A 21383-nucleotide genomic window follows, 5' to 3' on the forward strand; every position below is an offset into this window, starting at 1 on the left:
GCCGCTGCCCTCGCGGGAAAGCACTGCGCGTGACTCGCCGCGCTCAATGCAGAGGGAGCCGGGAGGCGGGCGAGCACCCGCACTGGCCCAGCGGGCCGAACCACGGGCCGTCCTAAGGGGCGGCAGGAGGGCAATTCAGATCGGACCATCGGCGCCACAGCTGCAGGGGAGGACCGGGCGTTACCAAGCTGTCTGAGAGAAGGGGGACGACTGCTTGTCCCCGGCTGCAACGCGACCCCTGCAGGGCGCGAGACGCCGCCGCTGCCTGCGCGGTAGGACCACGCCGAGGCGAGAAACCAGGTAGGACGAGTCTTTGGGGCAGGCGAGATCCCGGAGATCCGCTGTCCTTGCGTTCCAAGTGATCCCTTGAGAGAAGGGCCCTCAGCTCGCTCATCTATCCAGTCCTTAGCGCGCCCTCCCTTCCCTTCAGCCCTCCCGCCTCGTCCCGTCAGCCCCACCCTTCGGTCTTGCTTGACACTCTGGACCAACCTCATCTTCAGTCCTAGCCCTTCAGTTCCGCCATCCACTGAATCCTCAGTCACCCAGGACAAGCCATCCTTCGGGGCGTCACCCCAGATCCACCCCAACCGTCTCCTCAAACTGTCCCTTCGAGACACCCCCTCAGCTGACTCGCGCCCAGGGGCCATCGTTGTCCCCACATCTCCTGTGACGGCCCTGGAGGAGCGCGCGTGGCCGCTCAGCACCCAGCCCGGCGACTGCGGCGGGAGTCCTCTGCACGCCGGGTCCTTTGCGCCCTCCGCCCCTTTGGCCCCTGGTTCCCACCTTGATGCCTGTTTGAGCCGGGCTGGGATCGCTCGCTCACATCCAGTTTTACCTTGGGAAAACCTGTGGCCTGGCATTTTGCCAGCCCCCTGCTACCGCTCTTACCCTGCTGCAAAGTGTACCATGATCCCGTTGCCCAGGGCTGACTTGCGATGCCAGGCTGGCCCTGAGGACACGGGGGGGGCTGCCCTGGAGGCAAGGACCCTACACGATTCGTTTTTATCTCCCATGCCCAGCACAGTGCCTGGCACATGGGAGACTCGGTAAATATTTGATAGGTGAGTGAATGAATGAAACCAATGAAGAGGTTGTGAGGCAGTGTTTCATGGCAAGACCTGTCACTAGTTACATGAATGGGGGAAAAAGCAAGGGCGTCTGGGGATTACTTACCATGCTCATGGTGGGAGCATAAAACTGAACATAGTCTCTCAGTTCATGCATCTAATTTCACTTACATAGAAGCTTCTTTTTATTAGCTGTTTTACCTTTATGTTATGTTTACCAAAAATAAAAAATTAAGGTCCAAGGCTGCAGAAATTTTTATTGGTCAGTCCTTCAGTGGCTGCCCAGATAATCTTTTAAAGAGCTTTACCCAGGTGACCCCCCTCCTTTTGTCCTAGAGACTAACTGCTCCCTCTCCTGAAGAATTGTGGAGGTTAGCCACATCCTTCAAACCTGATTCAGTGTACCTGATCAGCTGGTGCTTCAGGACAGGTTGGAGGAATGACCTCAGTTACTTTACCCTTTTAATTCTTAGATACCTCGCCTCCCCCTTCCTCCACTGGAGAGGGGAGACATCCCAGCCTGGCCTAGTGTGAGACTTATCAAAGATTCCTAAATACTACTATAGTATGAACAGGCCATATGAGCCATTTATATCTCAGTAGGCCAGCATCAGGCAGGGATTACCACTGTCTGAACAGTGTCAGTAATAAACAAGAACACAGGCCTTATAAAGATGGGATTCTCAAAGAACAGAGAGCCTGAAATCTGTTTTTGTTGATTCCTAAGAGGATGACATGAACAGGTTCAATTTCCTGAAGCTAAGACAGGGTTCGGCGATCTCCGTTTTGGCCCAGGGTCCGTGGGGAAAGAGATGATGTTGCTGACTGATGAACAATAGTTTCAAAGCTGCAGGAGTTTATAAGAAGTAGTTGCCTGACTACTAGCGGTATTATTGTCACTGTTGTTGTCCAGTCACTATGTCGTGTCTGACTCTTTGCGACCCCATGAACTGTAGCACACCAGGCTTCCCTGTCCTTCACTATCTCCCTGAGCTTGCTCAAACTCATGTCCATAGAGTCAGTGATGCCATCCAACCATCTCATCCTCTGTCGCTCCCTTCTCCTCTTGCCCTCCATCTTTCCAGCATCAGGGTCTTTTCCAATGAGTCAGCTCTTCGCATCAAGTGGCCAAAGTATTGGAGCTTCAGCATCAGTCCTTCCAATGAATATTCTGGCTTGATTTCCTTTAGGATTGACTGGTTTGATCTCGTTGCTGTCCTAGGGACACTCAAGAGACTTCTCCAGCACCACAGTTCGAAAGTGTCAATTCAGAGCATTAGTAGGTAAAAACTGTGACTGGAGTTTCTTGGGGGGCTCCGTGGAAATTAGTAATGGTAATGGTTTCAGGGAATTGGGAGATCCCACCACTGTCTCTGGTGTTTTGCTCTGCCAGTCCCTCCTCACTCACATATGTGCTCAGTCATGTTCGACTCTTTGCATGTCCCTCCTACTGTATGGCTATAGAGCATTTACCACCATTGTTTCTCTTCTGCTTTGAGCCAGGTCAAAATCTGATTTCCTCTGATTTTTATGTTAAGTGTCTAAGGTCCCTTTTTGAGGCCAGGCCTTCCTAACTGGAAGCTGGGTATGTTCTCACTCATTTCTAGCTTTGGTTTATCCTCTACTTTTTCTTTCTCCCATTCTCTGACTTTGTAACTTTAGAAAGTAAGTCTTGGATCACAGATACCCAAAGCAGAAAGGGGCTCCTGAGCAGAATTAAGCATGGAGTCTAGAGACCAGTACTTTTAATTTTTTTTTTGGCTAACCAATGTTTTTAATGGGCTTTTCTACACTACACTGTCTAGGTCCCTGTTAAGACCTCAGTTTCCCCAAAACGCTCTGGATTATTTATTTTCTCTTCACTTCTGATATGGCAGAGCGTTGCCAGATAAAATACAGGATAGCAAGTTAAATTTGAATTTCAGATAAATAACAGAGTATCCTGTATTTTTATTTGCTTCCCTAGTTCATGGGATGGTTTATGTGTTCTATTTTTCTCTGTGCAACTTTAGGACAATAACTCACCCTTTTTTTCTGTTACTCATACACAATGACCGAGCACTTACTAAAAGTCAGTTGACCGAGATAGCTCACTGATGTTAGGGTAAGGGCAGGCTCCGTAGAGATAGTCTAGTTGATCAGTGTTGAGGTTACCCAGAAAACACCCACTCAAACACTGACATATGATATTGTAGTTCCTGTCAAATGAGTCTGTCATGCAAAATGAGTGTATTGTTTTGAATGACCACATATAAACATTGCTCCGAGATTGACTTCAGGGGGTGAGAGTGGGGAATGGGATGCATTCTAATGAAAAGTTACAACTCATAGCAGAATCTCTCTGGTATTACATTTATTCTTTTTTTTAAGTTGTGGTAAAATATATATAACATGAAATTTGCTATTCAAACAGTTCTTAAAGATACAGTTCAGTGTCATTAAATACATTCACATTGTTGTTCAGTCATCACCACCATCCATCTCCAGAACTTTTTTTTTAATCTTCTCAGACTGAAACTGCATACTCATTAAACAATAACTCATTTCCTCTTCTCCCAGCCCCTGACAACCACCATTCTACTTTCTTTCTCTATGATTTGACTACTCTCTGTACTACGTGTAAACTGAATCATACAATATTTGTCCCTTTGTGACTGGTTTATTTCACTTAACAAAATGTCTTCAAGGTTCATCCATGTGGTAGCTTGCATGCCAATTTCCTTCCTTTTTGAGGCTGAATAATATCCATTGTAAGTATATATCACATTATTTTTATCCATATAAAAGCTTCGGTTGCTTCCACTTTTTAGCTATTGTGTATAAAACTGCTTTGAACATTGGTGTACAGATATGAATCCCTGTTTTCAATTCCATTGGATATATATCCAGAAATGGAATTGCTGAGTCATATGGTAGTTTTACATTTAATTTTTTGAGGAACTGCATACCATTTTTCACAGTGGCTGTACCATTTTACATTCCCACCAGCAATGTAAAGCATTCCAGTTTTTCCACAAATTTGCCAACACTTATTTTGTGTTTTGTTTTTTTAAATAATAGTCATCCTAATGGGTCTGAGGGCTTCCCTGGTGGCTCAAACGGTAAAGCGTCTGCCTGCAATGCTGGAGACCTGGGTTCGATCCCTGGGTCGGGAAGATCCCCAGGAGAAGGAAATGGCAACCCACTCCAGTACTCTTGCCTGGAAAATCCCAGGGACAGAGGAGCCTGGTAGGCTACAGTCCATGGGGTTGCAAAGAGTCGGACACAACTGAGTGACTTTACTTACTTTAATGGGTCTGAAGTGGTATCTCATTGTGGTTTTGATTTACATTTTTCTAATGGCTAGTGATGTTTAGTATCTTTTCTTGTGCTTATTGGCTGTTTTTATATTTTCTTTGAAGAAAAGTCGATTAGAAATCCTTTGCCTGTTTTTAATTGGGTTATATCTTTCTATTGTTGAATTGTAAGAGTTCTTTATATTTTTAGGATAGAAGTCCCTTATCAGATATTATGATTTGAAAATATATTCTCCAGTTTCATGGGGTTGCCTCTTTTGTGATTCTTTGATACACAAAAATTTTTAAATTTTGATGAGGTCCTGTTTACCTATTTTTTTCTTTATTTGTCTGTGCTCTTGGTGTTGTAGCCAATAAATCATTGCCAAATTCAATTATTCTTTATCCATTCATCTGTCATGAAGCTCTTTCCCTATGTTTTCTTCTAAGTTTTCTTGAATAAATTTAACTCTTATGGTTAGGACTAGATCTATTCTGAGTTAAATTTTGTATGGTGTGTAATATAAGGGCCCATTCTTTTGCATGTGGATATCTATTTTTCCTAACACCATTTGTTGAAGACTATCCTTTCCCCTTTGAATAGTGTTGCCATTCTTGTTGAGTATCAATTGACCAGATATGCCAGGTTTATTTCTAGGCTTTCTATTTTCTTTCATTGGTCTCTATGTCTGTCTTTATGCCAGCACCACCCTCTTTTTTTTTTAATTTATTTTTTTATTGAGGTACAGTTGAATTACAGTATTCAGCAAAGTGACTTGGTTATACATATATATACTTTCTTTTTCATATTCTTTTCCATTATGGTTCATCACAGGATATTGAATACAGTTCCATGTGCTGTACAGTAGGACCTTGTTGTTTATCCATTCTGTACGTAGCAGTTAGCACCTTCTAATCCCAAACTCCCAGTCCACCCCTCCCACCCCCCGCACCTTGGCAACCACCCGTCTACGCTCTATGCCCCTGATTTTGCTTCTTCTGTTTCTTAGATAGATTCATTTGCGTCATAGTTTCAATTCCACATATAAGTGATATCATATGGTATTTGTCTTTATCTTTCTGACTTACTTCATTTAGTATGATAATCTCTAGTTGCATCCATGTTACTGCAAATGGCATTTTTTTTTCTTTTTTATGACTGAGTAGTACTTCATGGGGCTTCCCTGGTGGCTCAGAGGTTAAAGTGTCTGCCTGCAATGTGGGAGACCTGGGTTCCATCCCTGGGTCGGGAAGATCCCCTGGAGAAGGAAATGGCAACCCACTCCAGTATTCTTGCCTGGAGAATCCCATGGATGGAGGAGCCTGGTGGTCTACAGTCCATGGGGTCGCAAAGAGTCGGACACGACTGAGCAACTTAACTAACTAAGTAAGTACTTCATGGCATCACTTGGATGGCATCACCAACTCAGTGGACATGAGTTTGAGAAAACTCCAGGAGATAGTGAAGGACAGGGAAGACTGGTGTGCTTCAGTCCGTGGGGTCACAAAGAGTCGGACACAAGTTAGCGACAGTACTTCATAGTGTATATGTATAGATATAGTGTATCTGCACCACATCTTCTTTATCCGTTCATCTGTCAGGGGACATTTAGGTTGTCTCCATGTCTTGGCTACTGTGAATGGTGCTGCTATGAACATAGGAATGCATGCATCTTTTTGCACTATAGTTTTGTCTGGGTATGTGCCCAGGAGTGGGATTGCTAGATCATATTATGGGCTTCCCTGCTGGCTCAGACAGTAAAGAACCTGCCTGCAACGCAAAAGACCAAGGTTCGATCCTGGGTCAGAAAGACCCCCTGGGAGAAGGAAATGGCAACCCACTCCAGTATTCTTGCCTGGGAAATCCCATGGACAGAGGAGGCTGGCGGGCTATAGTCCATAGGGTCACAAACAGTCAGACACCACTGAGAGGCTAACACTTTCAACTCTTGTGCTAATTCTATTTTAGAATAGAACCTGAGGAACTGCCATACCGTTTTCCACAGTGACTGCCCAAGCTTACATTCCCATTAATGGTGTAGGAGGGTTCCTTTCACCATTTGTTAGCATTTGTTACTTGTAGACTTAAAAAAAAAAATTCGTTTGTTTGTTTATTTGGCTGCACCAGGTCTTAGTTACAGAATGTGAATTCTTAGTTATACATGTGGGACCTAGTTCCCCACCCAGGGATTGAACCCTGGCACTCAGCATTGGGAGCATAGAATCTCAGTCACTGGACCGCCAGGGAAGTCCCCACTTTTAATGATGGCTGTTCTGACCCTCATGAGGTGGTACCCTACTCTTTTGATAACTATAGGCTGTGTGGTAAGGAAGTATGAATCCTACAACTTTGTTCTGTTTTTCAAGATTTTTTTTTTTTATCTATTCAGGATCCCTTGTGATTTCATACAAATTTTAGAATGAGTTTTTCTATTTCTGTAAAAATTATCATTAAGATTTTGAAAGGGATCTAATTGAATCTGTGGATTGCTTTGGACAGTTGACATCTTTTCATTATTTTATAGAAAGAATACAGTGTTAGTTGCTTAGTCATGTCCAACTGTTTGCGACCACATGGACTGTAGCCCACCAGGCTTCTCTGTCCATGGGCTTCTCCAGGCAGGAATACCGCAGTGGGTAGCCACTCCCTTCTCCAGGGGATCTTCCCAACCTAGGGATTGAACCTGGTCTCCCTCATTGCAGGCAGATCCTTTACTATCTGAGCCACCAGGGAAGCCTCACATGAGATCTACCCTCTTAACAAATTTAAGTTTACAATATATTGTTGATTGTAGGTATATTGTTTTACAGCATATCTTTAGAGCTTATTCATCTTGCTTGACTGAAACTTTATACCCAATGAACAACAACTCCTCATTTCCCTCTCCCCCAGTCAACCATCCTTCTACTCTTTGATTCATGAATTTAACTATTTTAGATTCCTGATATAAGTGGAATTGGGCAGTATTTGTCATTCTGTGGTTTTAGCCTATTTCACTTAGCATAATATCCCTCCATATTGCAAGTGTCACATATTGCAGGTATTGACATCTTAACAATATTAACTTATGATCCATGAACACATGACATCTTCCCACTTACTTCTTTAATTTCTTCCAGTAGCATTTTATAGTTTTCAGTGTACAAGTCTTTACCTTCTTGGTTAAGTTTATTCCTAAGTATTTTATTCTTGCTGATGCTGTTGTAAATGGAATTATTTTCTTAGTTTCCTTTTCAGATTGTTCATTATTTTGTCTAGAAACACTAAACTGATTTAAAATTTTTTTCTCATCCTTATTTATTTATTTTTAAAATATTTATTTATTTATTTGGCTACGCCAGGTCTCAGTTGCAACACGTGGCATCTTTAAGTTGCAGCTCTCAGACTCCTGGTTGGGGCATGTGGGATCCAGTTCCCCGACTAGAGTTTGAACCCAGGTCCCCTGCATTGGCAGCACAGAGTCACCAAAGAAAAGTTAGGTTATAGTCTATATACTGTGTATAAAACAAAAGTGTGTAAGTAAAAGTGTACATCTTAAAGGTTTTACCGAAATACCTAAGTTTTTAAAACATTATTCTTGATACTTAAAGCAGAAAATTGCTGTTCTCTGGAATTCCTGGAAGATGAGACTTTGAGCTCTGAAATGTATGCTGTTTTTGGCTTCTTGTGTGAGATCTTGTGGTCAAGGACGACGAGTTGATAACTGGGTGGAGAGGGAAAAAGAGTCAGCCAACTTCTGGCTAGATTTAGTTATTTTAGGATCCAAAGTTTATACTTAAGTTTATCTTAGGATCCTAAAATCTATATTTAACTTGTTTATCTGTTTTTATACTTTTGTACTTCCTTTCTTTTCTTGTATAATTATTTTAAGAAAGAAAATAGAACCTTATATTTAGTGTCCCTAGGGAAAAATAGAAAATTGGTTTTTACTCATGTTCAGGTAAAAGAAAGATCAGAGTATTCCTAACGTCAGTATAGATAGGATTCAGAAGACCCCAAGGAAAAAAGCAAAAATTCCAGATGAGAGAATTGGGAACCCACTGCTGTTCCCATTCATCTGAGAGTTGTTTCACTTCCAAAATGTTGTTTTCTTGTTATCTGAAGGATAACAAGGATCTGTTTATTTAAAGATGCAGCCAGGGACTTCCCTGGTGGCCCAGTGTTTAACAGTCCATCTTACAGTGCAGGGGATGTGGGTTTGATCTCTGCTTGGGGAACGAAGTCCGCACCGCACAGCTCCTGAAGCCGCACACCCTGGAGCCCTAGAGCCTCAACTAAAAAGGGGCCTGAGCCCTGCAAAAAAAGACCCGCGTGTGCCCCAGCCAAACGTGAAGCAGCCAAAGAAATACAGTTTTTAAAAAGATACAGCCAAACTGTTATCAGACCAACCTAGTCTCTGAAGGTTCTAGATAGCTGAAGTTTTTCTGCGAGGCTGATCATTTCCTTTTAAATATCCTTCACATCAGGGCCCCAACCTCCAGGATCTAATGCCTGATGATCTGAGGTCGAGCTGATGTAATAACAATAGAAATAAAATGCACAATAAATATAATACTCTGGAATCACCCTGAAACCACAGCCACCACACCATCCCCCAGGTCCATGGAAAGACTGTCTTCCATGAAACTGGTGCCAGAAAGGTTGGGAACCACCTTTTTGTCTCCTGTTCCAAAAGGATAGTAATTTAAACATTTCTGTCTCGCTTATATATTACTGTTTAACAAACATTCCACAACTTGGTGGCTTACAACAATGACTATATCCAGTTTTGTGAGTTGGCTAAGGGGTTTTTTGCAGTTCCAAAAGATGGGTTCTGGAAATGTTTTGAATAGGAGCATTGCTGGGTGAATTGTCTCCCAAGGAGATTACTTTGAAGGACTTCTCTTATTTGGTGGGACAGGGCTATTCTGCTTCAATTCAAAACATTTCCAGAACCCATCTTTTGGAACTGCAAAAACACCCTTAGCCAGCTCACAAAACTGTGAGATATAATCGGTCATTGTTGTAAGCCACTAAGTGGAATGTTTGTTATACAATAATATATACATGAGACAGCAATGTTTAAATTACTGTTATTTGGAACAGCAGTCCCCAACCTTTAACTCCTTAGATAGTGTAATGTCAAGTTCAGTTTATAGGCTGCTTTCTGTAATATGCTTAGCCTCACATCCAACACAGCAACTTGCAACATTATTAGTTTGTTCGTCCCTAATGATAGTGGTTGGAGAAGGGAGTCCTGGAAGCAAGACCACCTGCCCATTATGCGTCGTGAGCACTTTTGACAGCCAGGTGGTGGTGATAGATAGTTAACGAGGAGCACTAACAGCTCCTTGTTAAGCTGTGGCTTTTTATTGGGTTGTTGAGAATATGTAGTAGAGAACAGAAATTTTTAAAATGTTTTTTAGAGGGGAGATCTTTGTTCAAGTATATTCCACAGATAAGTGGACCCAAAAAGGTAAAGGCTGAACTGTTTTGAAGGCAAGGGGTTGGGAGAAGTAGAGTCTAACCTGTTCACCTCTCCCTCCTTTCCTCTCCATCCCACTCACTTCCCTTTCATTGTCAATGGGAGGGCTCTGTAAAGCACACTTGAAGCCAGTCACGGTGACTACTGAGTTTTGCCTTCTGAGTCATGACTCCAAAGTGGAAAGAGGTTGAAAGAAGTGACGATCCCATCATCTTCAGCTGACCACCTGCCAGTAACCATTCATGGTTTGACAGAAATATAGCCAGAATATTTACTGCATACATACAGTTCCTAAATTCCTATGTGAAACGCTTAGCCTTAATTTAATGAGCTGTCTGGAACCAGGAATGAATTATAGATTCCTTTTACCCTTTGATCCAAGACCTATGCTAATTTGTCTACCTTTTCTAGTCCAAAGCCAAGAAAATACTTTCTAGCCATAACTTCTAGTTTATAGTATGGAAAAAGTTTGTTTTTAGGATATTTTATAATAATGTATATGCTTTAAATATATATATACATTGAACATTGGATGGTCTCTGTACCTCCCTCCCTTTGCATACTGTTACCCTCTTTGCTTAATTTCCTCTAGATATGTGTTAATTCTTAAACTTGAGGCTGCATAAAAATCACTTGTCACTCCTGAAATTCTGATTCAGTAAGTCTGATTCAGTAAGTCCAACCATTTACCAGTCTAATAAATTCCCAGGAGAGGCTGATTCTACTGGTCCATAGACTACGCTTTGAGTAGAACTACTGTTAGACCCAAACTCTAGTCTCAGCTTCTTGATCAGTGGTTCTCAGATTTAATCAACATAAAGGTTTTTGTTTTGGTTTTGAAAGAAAAGGCTCTAATGCGTAAGACCCAGGAATCAAAGGCCAAATAGTGCCAGTAAGAGTGTGATTTATGGCATATCATTTCCACACTGTGTTTTCTTCCTATAGAGATTAGGTTTATAACCCTATTACTCATTTAAGATTAAGAGACTGTGGAGAATACAGTTCAAAGAAATGCTATTCACTGCTCAGATTTTAACCTAGAAAATGTTTAAACTTAACTGTGTTTTTATGGAGACAGACAAAATGAAGGATACTATGATATTTTCCTTTGAAACAAACAAATCTTGTCTATTTTGTTTAAAAATATTTTCTGAGAAAGTGTCTCTTTCTGTAATTATAGGTGATATATATTTTCACTCTTGAAAATCTAGAAAAATGCAGACAAGTATAAAATGACAACATATCATTGAACAGTTTTTGGAAACCAAATTTTTAATAGTTAGGTAACAAATCCATTGTTTGAATTTACCATAATTTATTTAACACAAATGTTAGACATTTGAGGTTTCTAAAAAATAGCTTTCTCTTTTCTGAAAAATGTTCAGATTAATAACCTTATTAAAAAAAGCTTTGATAATTTCTTTAGTATAGAATTCTGGAGGTGGAGTTAGAGGATTTGAATATTTTTAAGACTGGATATATATATACATTTTCCCCCAACCTCAATATGAATGTACCCAAATATGCTTTTATTGACAAAGTGTGAAAATGCCTGTTTTAGTTGTCTTCACCAGGATTAACTATTACTATTTTGTTTGATAATTAATGAACAAAAGGCAATATTTTAATAGTGTTTTAAATCTTAGTGTATGCTTATTAGCTATATTCTGTTCCCTCTTCTTTGGAATGTTTGCTCATATCCTGCCCATTTTCCTATTATGATCTTAGTTTCAAGGGAATAAGTCAGTCACAGAAGGATAAATACTGCATGATTCCATTTATGTGAGGCATCTAAAATAGTCAAAGTCATAGATATAGGAAAAAGAATAGTGGTTGCCAGGAGCTGGGAGTGGGGGAAATGAGGAGATGCTGTTCAGCTGGTACAAAGTTTGAGTTATGCAAGATGAAGACGTTCTAGAGATCTGCTGTACATTATGCTTATGGTTAGCAATATTGCCTGTATACTTAAAAATTTTTTAAGAGAATAGAAATATAGAAAATTTGAGTGCCTAACTACTTCTCAAGGATGTTGGTTCATCGTTTAATTCCTCTCTTTCTAAATCTTCAATGTCAGTGGAGACAAAGTTACGAAAAAGAAAAGAAAGAATACAAGTGTATTTCCCAGAACTGAAGAGTCTCCAAATCAAAAGTGCCCAGCACAACCAATAGAAATACCATACCCTAGGGTAACTCGTCATGAAAATTTAGAACACTAGGGATATAGAGAAATTTTAAACCGGTATTTTTTTTTTTAAGTTTACATACAAGCATCAGAAATCAGAATGGCACTGTATTCAACAAGAATGGAATCTAATTAGTAAGCAGTGAGCCGTGTTTTCAGATTCATGAGAGGAATTGATTTCTAACCTAGGGTTTTATGCTCAGCCAAATTATCAACTGTGAGAGTTTAAAATATATACTTTCAGATACTCATTACAAAAATATTCCTACTGTGTATCCTGTCTTAGAAAGCTATCACAGAATATGCTTCAGCAAAATGAGAATATAAACAAGAAAGAAGAAATCATGGGATCTAGAACACAGGGCAACTAAGAGAAGAGAGGCAAAGAAAATTCCTAGGATGAGGATAAAGAGAAGTCCAGCATGATAGTGGTGTTGTAAACCATAGAGGACAGTCAGTTCAGAATGTATCAGTTCAGTCAGTCAGTTCAGTCACTCAGTCGTGTCCGACTCTTTGCAACCCCATGAACTGCAGCACGCCAGGCCTCCCTGTCCATCACAAACTCCCGGAGTTTACTCAAACTCATGCCCATCGAGTCGGTGATGCCATCCAGCCATCTCATCCTCTATCGTCCCCTTCTTCTCCTGCCTTCAATCCCTCCCAGCATCAGGGTCTTTTCCAACGAGTCAACTCTTCGCATGAGGTGGCCAAAGTATTGGAGTTTCAGCTTCAGCATCAGTCCTTCCAATGAACACCCAGGACTTATCTCCTTCAGGATGGACTAGTTGGATCTCCTTACAGTCGAAGGGAATCTCAAGAGTCTTCTCCAACACCATAGGTCAAAAGCATCAATTTTTTGGCGCTCAGCTTTCTTCACAGTACAACTCTCACATCCATATGTGACCACTGGAAAAACCATAGCCTTGACCAGACGGACCTTTGTTGGCAAAGTAATGTCTGTGCTTTTTAATATGCTATCTAGGTTGGTCATAACTTTCCTTCCAAGGTGTAAACATCTTTTAATTTCATGATGTATCAGGAGAACAGAAAGTTCCAGAAGGATTATGATCCAGGGGGGAAAAAGAAAGAACTATGTTTGACTGTTTGGAAAATTAGATTGAGAGCAATTTTTACAGTTCTGCTAGAGAATTTGGGAAGAATTAGGGATAAATATATAGAAAACTAAACTAAAGAGAGTCAGGTATTAAAGTTACAACCCATCATTTTATGACAAATAGATGGGGAAGCAATGGAAACCGTGACAGACTTTATTTTCTTGGGCTCCAAAATCACTGTAGATGGTGACTGCAGCCATGAAGTTAAAAGATGCCTGCTCCTTGGAAGAAAAGCTATGACCAATCTAGACAGCATGTTATAAAACAGAGACATTATTTTGCCTACAAAGGTTCATATAGTCAAAGCTATGATTTTTCCAGTAGTTATGTATGGATGTGAGAGTTGGACAGGAGAAAAGTGAGTGAGTGAGTGAGTGAGTGAGTGAGTGAGTGAAAGTTGCTCAGTTGTGTCCAACTCTGTGCAACTCCACGGACAGCAAAAAAGGCTGAGCGCCGAAGAATTGATGCATTCAAACTGTGGTGCTGGAGAAAACTCTTGAGAGTCCCTTGGACAGCAAGGAGATCAAACCAGTCCATCCTAAAGAAAATCAACCCTGAGTATTTCTTAGAAGGACTGATGCTGAAGCTGAAGCTCCAATACTTTGGTCACCTGATTCGAAGAGCTGACTCATGAGAGAAGACCCTGATGCTGGGAAGATTGAAGGCAAAAGAAGAAGGGGACAAAGGATGAGATGGTCGAATGGCATCACTGACTCAATGGACATGAGTTTGAACAAACTCCGGGAGATCAAGGACAGGGGAGCCTGGCGTGCTGCAGTCCACGGGGTTGCAAAGAGTTGGACATGACTAAGCAACTCAGCAACAACAAATAAACTCTTATTTGCTATACCAAGTCATAGCAACCACTGGATATTAATTGAATCAGAAAGTGTGAGGAAGGTGGATGTAGGAAGTGAACAAAGAATGTTTAAAATTAAGAAATAATTAAATATGCATGTGATTTATAAACATGAACATAAATGCCAGATGAGACAGCTAAAAGATTTGGAAGTAGTGGGAAATGACACAGAGATAGAAGGGGATGGAGCTGTGGATTTCTATTATTCATCGTAAGCTTTATAGTGCAATGAATACTGGAGTGGGTAGCCTTTTCCTTCTCCAGGGGATCTTCCCAACCCAGGGATCTAACCCATGTCTCCCGAATTGCAGGTGGATTCTTTACCAGCTGAGCCACAAGGGAAGCCTTTTCACGTTTAACTTTGTAACCATGTGCATATATTAATTTGATAAGGTCTTTACTTTTTAAAAATAAATCCCCTGACACCACATCACCCTCTGGGTAGTGCCTGTCTTGCTACTGTAACAGCCGACCTTTGTTGACCACCCCGCCAATCTGCTGGATTTTCTATTCACTTTTGCACCCTCTGCAGTCTACTTTCATTTCCACTAACCACTCCCCTGAAACTGTTTATGTCAAGATCATCAGTGGACTCCTGGTTGCCAAATATGATGGACACTTTCAGCGACACTGTTTTCTTTCAGTTTTTCTAAGATACCAACCACTTTCTTGCCTCAGGGCCTTTCACACATGTCATTCCCTCTGCCTGGAATGTTGTCCCCACCTTTTCACCTGTTTAACTTCCTTTTGGCTAACGTTTCAAGGCTTAACATTTAATTTACAGAGAGGCCTTCACAAGTTACCAGAAAGGCCTTCCCTGACCTCTTAATCACATCCATCGTCAGTCTTAATCAGATCCTCTTAATACTCTGCACTTTATTTCCAAGGCATTTATCACATTTCATAATTGTATTTTTTTTTTTATGTGATTGCATTCCTCCACTAGATTGTAAGCTTCCTGAGGGTAGGGATAATATCTGTTTTGTTTACCACTGTATTCCTAGCAATAGTCTCTATTCCTAGCCAATAGGAATCTTTGCCCAAAGATTGAATAATAATCCTCAAAAGAGGTATTTCAGGAGGGCCTAGAAGTAGAGCACTGATTTTAGGAATTAAAAGAGAGGATAGATTAGAGAGGCTTTTCTACAGCAGAAGCTATGGGACTTGGATAGGATCTCCTGGGGTACATGTTTGGAAATAATTAGACCTTTTAAGGAGAATCTTGTCAGCCCATGAATTTATGTAGAGGACTCACCTTCACTGTCTTCTGCTAACAGGTAATTCAGGTAGTCATGTACCTGTATTCACTGGGTAGGAGAATCTTGATTCATAGATAAGTTGCATATTCACTCTGACTTTCTCTGTATGTTATCTTGTGATATTTCCTGGGATTGAGTCACTTTCCAGCTCCTAGGGGACGAAGAATAGAGCCATGAGGGTTAAAGCTTTCGAGGTGGTGTGCCTGTTGAAAGGCACTGGGTATGACAGCGACAAGGTTCTCTGCTGTGAATTGGTAAACTGAACAGTCGTGCAGCCTCAGGAGGCAATAGGAAGGATTTAGATTCAAGGAAAGAAGACGTTCCTGATTCACATTCATTATAATTATTTACTGAGGTTCACTAAATGCCAGTCACTGTTCCACATGTTTTCTCTCTCTTTTAACTTCCACCAGCACCCTGTATTATTAGCCCCACTGTACAGGTGAAGTGAGGGGAGTCAAATAATTTGTCTTTAGACTTTTTGATGATGGCCATTCTGACTGAGCTCATCTTCTTCTGCAAGAACACCAAAATTGCAACTAGCTGCCGAATAGCCATCAACAGAATGTTGGATCCCACCAGAATTAGTCCTTAGGAGCAGAGTTATGTACCAGCCATTTCTTAGCTCCCTTCCAAGTAACACAGTGGTAAAGAATCTGCCTGCCAACTCAGGAGACACAAGATACATGGGTTCAATCCCTGGGTTGGGAAGATCCCCTGGAGCAGTAAATGGCAACCACTTCAGTATTCTTGCCTGGAAAACTCCATGGACAGAAGAGCCTGGGAGGCGACAGTCCATGGGGTCACAAAGAGTAGGACGTGACTGAGCATGCACACAAGGTCAAGGTCTATGTTGACCAGAATGAAACAAAAGTGCTTGGCCTAAAGCTGGAGAGAGCAAATCAGGGTTCAGTTTCTTCGTTATAAATGAGCAGCAGTTTCTTAGTTGAAGTGAGTTCTTATGCCTTTAAACAAAAGTGTTTGATGTGAATAGGGACTGAATTCCCGCAGAATGAATGGGAATAAAAATGGTACTCAACTGAGAGCAAGTTATTGACAGATTCTAGTGACTACTTAAAGGGCCAGAGTTTTCAACCAAAATGCATAATTTTGGTTGCCAATTCAGTATAAACTGGTCCCTGATTTAATAAATATGCTAACTGGCTTCCGTGGACAGAGATGGCTCCTATGGATTACCTGTGTATCCTTTGAATATAGCACATTCCGAAGGCCTACTTCATAGTTTGTGTGCTCATAACTACTCGGTTGTCTGTTTAGTCTCCCCAGGCGAACTGTAAGCACTATATGAAGGCCAGCCCCGGGTCTGCTTGGTTCACATAGTCCGGTGCCTTGAAATTCATAGATGCTCGGTTAATGTTTATTGGCTCATTCATCTAGTCCGTGGGCAAGACTGGCATCTGAGGTTCTCAGGGCCACAAACAAATTCTATACATCTGCCCAAAGCAGGGGAGGAAGGCCTCCCAGAGCTGTTGTGCTTCTGGGGTGAGCTCTCAGACTCCCTAGGTTCTGCCTCCTTTGGGTGGAGCCTCAAAGACTTGATGCCACTCGTTTTAGCAGTGGGGCTCCGGTTTTAGTAGTGGGGCTCATCTTTGTTCTGAGATGTTAACTGTAAACGAATCGTGCTATTTCCTGTCCCCTGGGGAACCCCACGGGGCCACAAGTGAGGGGCAGTGAGAGCACAGGAGTTACAGTGTTCTCTGCGGGAACCTCCCCATTGCTACCCAGAGATGGCTCCAATGCAGGCTAGCCAATCAGGAAATTCCAAACCCTTTTCCTGAACTCTAAACAGCTTGAGGAATCTCTCCAGCTGGAGTTGGGAAAGCTCCCAGTGAGGAGAGCCGAGTCTTATGTAACTTTCATGGACTGACCTTTTGTAGGAAAAAACAAACAGCTCCTCAGCTAGCGCTGGACTTTCTGAGGCACATCCTGCATTCTTTCCTAGAGGCTCAGCAGCTCACAAAGCAGAGTTGAAGACAACGGGGAGGGATGACGAAAGACAGAGAGAGGACGGCTGTTGGACCTTCTGGCTGGAACGTGCTGTTTTGGTTCTCATGCTGCAGCTCCCACTAGCAGTGAAGGGAGTGCGGTGCTGGGATGCGGGGAGACGAGCCGAACCTGGGCATCCCCGCCCTGCACGTTCCAGAGGCCACAGCCGCGGTACCAGCTCTGTCCTCCCAGCACCCTGCATCCCACCAGGGAGGAGTAGAACTTAGTGTGTGTAAATACGTCCACAATTGTAATGAACCAAATTCTGCTCTGGAAAAAGAAATTTTCCCAATTTAGTTTGGTAAAGATTCAGTTCCTCCTTAGTTCAGTTCAGGAAACATTTTAAACCATGTGCCAGACTCTAGGCTAGGTTAAATGACTGCAAAGATGAGTAAGACCATCTCTTCCTTAACATGCAATCAAGGAGGAGAGAGAATGTATATAAACAGTTGTAATATACTTCCTTGCCATATAGTCCTGTGTACTTTATGTATTTCTTTTATTCTTAACTCTCTTATAAAGGTAACCATCAGTTTAACGTCTTATTGTGAACTTAGGGGCCTGCTAAGTTATGATAAACAAAAATACAAGAAACTCTCCCTTTTTCAGGTGTGATCAGTTATATTTCTAAATTGTACATGAAATAGGCACAACTTTCAAGAATATTCCTATGTTAATTGTTCTTATTTCCATAATTTTCTCAAGCTGATATGAGGCATTTTAGAATTTTGAATGTAACTTGAATCTTTCAAAATGACACATAGCTTTCTCACTGAATTAGGATTTGCCTTAGACAAGGATTTGCCTGTACCTTTTGCTTTTTCTCTCAAATGAAGTATTAGGCAAACATCTGGCACAGCAGTAGCTTGGTAGATTACTATTGTTGTTGTTTAATCTCTAAGTTGTGCCTGACTCTTTGCCACCCCATGAACTGTAGCATGCCAGGCTTCCCTGTCCTTCACTATCTCCCGGAGTTTGCTCAAACTCATGTCCATAGTCAGTGATGCCATCCAACCATCTCATCCTCTGTCGCTCCCTTCTCCTCCTGCCCTCAGTCTTTCCCAACATCAGGGTCCTTTCCAATGAGTCAGCTCTTCACTTCAGGTGAGATACTAAATATCAAATAGATTGTAAATAATGGCTACTGTCACTGTAAGTATTATTCTTTAGCTACAAGTCATTCCCTTCTAGTCTATGTTGTGTGGTGAGGTAGTGAAAGTGAAAGTCACTCAGTCATGTCCAACTATTTGCGACCCCATGGACTATACAGTCTGTGGAATTCTCTAGGCCAGAATACTGGAGTGGGTAGCCTGTCCCTTCTCCAGGGGATCTTCTCAACCCAGGGATCGAACCCTGGTTTTCCACATTGCAGGCAGATTCTTTACCAGCTGAGCCACAAGGGAAACCCAAGAATACTGGATTGGGTAGCCTATCCCTTCTCCAGCATAACTCTGGTAATTCCTGACTCTTTGCACATTGTCCTTAGGTTGCTTTTGTAGTAGTTTAAGCCCTGTTTACAAAGCTATTTTGACTATTAGTAATAGAGCCTAGATTTACAGCTCTATGTCTTTACTCAAAATAAGCTCACCTCTCTCCTCATGCCTTTCATCCATATTTACTATATCTAAAGTCATCTGACTGTTGATAGTTCCCGTGCCATCTACAACCATACCACATATAGAAATGGGAGGGATAGGCAAGAGAGAAGGACTTGAGACCCAGGTCAGTTCACGTGTGGGTTTGGAACCTGGGGAGCAGGAGAAGAAGAAAAGAAAAAGGCCTGGTAGAGGCATGGGATAGTATTATTAAATAGAAATAGAAAGATAAAGGCTGTTTATGGCTCAGTCTGCACTCCAGAATGATAATGCAATAAGCTAAATTCCACAGATGTTTTTGAAGCACTTTATATGAAGGGAATTAGTCAGTCTGTCAGCTCCAATACAAATAAACTCAGAATTCTTCCTTCACATTCCTCAGTGGCTCCTTCGAGGGGAGCTGCCTCTGAAATGTATGCAACAGCCATGTGGGAAGAGGAGAGAGGATCCCCAGGCAGGCCCAGCGGAGTCAGAATTTTGAGAAACAGATTTTGAATAGAGAGGCCTTTAAAGTCCAGAATAGAAATCAGCAAATTATGGTCCATGCCAGAATAACTTTATAAGGTTTTTACATTTACACTGAGAATGGTTTTTACATTTTTAAAGAATTGTTTTTTTTTTTAAAAAAGAAGGGAATATATGGCAGAATCTTACGGCCACAAAGCCTGAGTAGTTACTGTCTGGCCCTTTACAGACAGCGTTTGCTGAAAGGAGGGTTTCCTGAAAGCTCACCAGAAGCTGCAGGATGCAGGAAAATCTGTTTTGAACCCTAGGGTAGGCACCTGCAGAAAAAAAAGGTGTCAGCATCAATGACAAATACATTTCTATTTCTGCTTTCCAAAAGTGCCGGGGACCTGGCAGACTAATGATTGCTGGGTGGGAAAGAGGGAGAGAGTGAAGCCTTGTACTGGGTGTAGAATACACTGTTGCCTTTGTTCTAACGGAGCAGCGGAATATATCCTTTCATTGACGCTGCTTTATCAGGCCTTTAGATGGAGCAAGTGGATGAGTAGAGGCATTTCTTTCTGTTTGCATTTTTCTACTTTCTCCATTACACATTAGTGGAAATTAATAGCTTGTATCTAGGTAAGCAGATTCCTGACTGTTTCAACTGTTCCTCAAGCCAGTGGTAGGGATTATGTGCCTGAAAGAAAAGAACTGTACCTCCAAGTACAGGCCAGGTTCACTTCCCGACATGGCCCCTGTGACCTAGAAGAAGAAAAATATGCAAGGCCAGGCCTCTCTACTATATGCATGAGTGACAGTCATATTTTTAAAATACTTTGGTCCGAAGAATTTATAGCATTTACATTTCTTGCTATTTATTTTTTATTGAAGTATAATTGATTTACAGTGTTTTAATTTCTGCTCTTCATCAAAGTGATTCAGTTTATATACATATGTGTGTGTGTATAGTATGCTGTGCTGTGCTTAGTCATTCAGTCGTGTCCGACTCTCTGTGACCCCATGGGCCTGCCAGGCTCCTCTGTCCATGCGGATTCTCCAGGCAAGAATACTGGAATGGGTTGTCATGCCCTCCTCCAGGGAATCTCCCCAACCCCGGGATCAAACCCAGGTCTCCTGCATTGGAAGTGGATTCTTTACTCTCTGAATCACCAGGGAAGCCCAAGAATACTGAAATGGGTAGCCTATCCCTTCTCCAGGGGATCTTCCTGACTCAGGAATCGAAGCAGGGTCTCCTGCATTACCGGCAGATTCTTTACCAGCTGAGCTACCAGGGAAGCCTATATATATGTATATTTCTTTTTTAGTATTCTTTTCCATTATGGGTTATCATAGGATATCAAGTATAGTTCTTTGTGCTCTGCAGCAGGACCTTGTTGTTTATCCATTCTATATATAAAAGCTTACGTCTACTAACCGCAAACTTCTACTGCGTTCCTCCTCCACCCCCCACCCCCTTGGCTACCACCAGCCTGTTCTCTACATGTGTGATTCTGTTTGTTTCATAGGTAGGTTCATGTGTGTCTATTTTAGATTCCCCATATAAGTGATATCATATGATATTTGCCTTTCTCTTTCTGACTTACTTTACTTATATGATAATCTCAAGTTGTATTCTTACTACTTATCATTTGATTGTTCAAATATTTTCTTGCCATCTCACCAGAAGGTGGATACAATTAGCCCCTTCTCCAAATGGTAAAGCTAGAACTTCAAGAGGACAGGTACTCTGCCCCAAGATGACCCAGCAAGTCAGAGAAAAAGCCAAGAATGAAAGCAGTGTTCCTATCCGGGCATCCTGCCACCATCCTAGGCATGAGTAGCTTCCAGATGGAGCTGAGATCAAACCGCATATCTTGAGTCATCAAATCTGGTTGATTCTGAGGCTGCATTGTTGTTCTGATGACCAGGTAGATAAGCCTTGAATGGCAGGAGAAAAAATGTACTGAATGGGTGGTTCACCAGCCTACCTTCCTACTCCTCATGATGTTGCTGTGTTGTGTCTCTGACAATGGCTGTGAGTCAGCCTTGGGCAGGAAGATGATGGAGTCGCTGTTACTGTGTGCTTGGCTGCTGCTTTCTTTGCACGTCAGC

The 21383-nt window shown here is 41.9% G+C and overlaps 1 protein-coding gene across 2 annotated transcripts in view; it reads left to right on the forward strand.

Annotated features, from left to right (window-relative positions):
- Positions 1 to 21383, forward strand: part of RUSC2 (RUN and SH3 domain containing 2) — a 58537-nt gene continuing 37154 nt past the window's right edge. Inside the window, exon 1 of one of the 2 annotated variants that reach the window (XM_043890849.1) lies at positions 1 to 300. The gene's annotated coding sequence lies outside the window, so the exon portion shown is untranslated. The remainder of the gene's footprint in view (positions 301 to 21383) is intronic. The other variant, XM_043890854.1, reaches the window with a different exon arrangement.

The sequence above is a fragment of the Cervus elaphus genome, chromosome 29 (genome assembly GCF_910594005.1).
Source record: "Cervus elaphus chromosome 29, mCerEla1.1, whole genome shotgun sequence".
Lineage (NCBI taxonomy): Eukaryota > Metazoa > Chordata > Mammalia > Artiodactyla > Cervidae > Cervus > Cervus elaphus.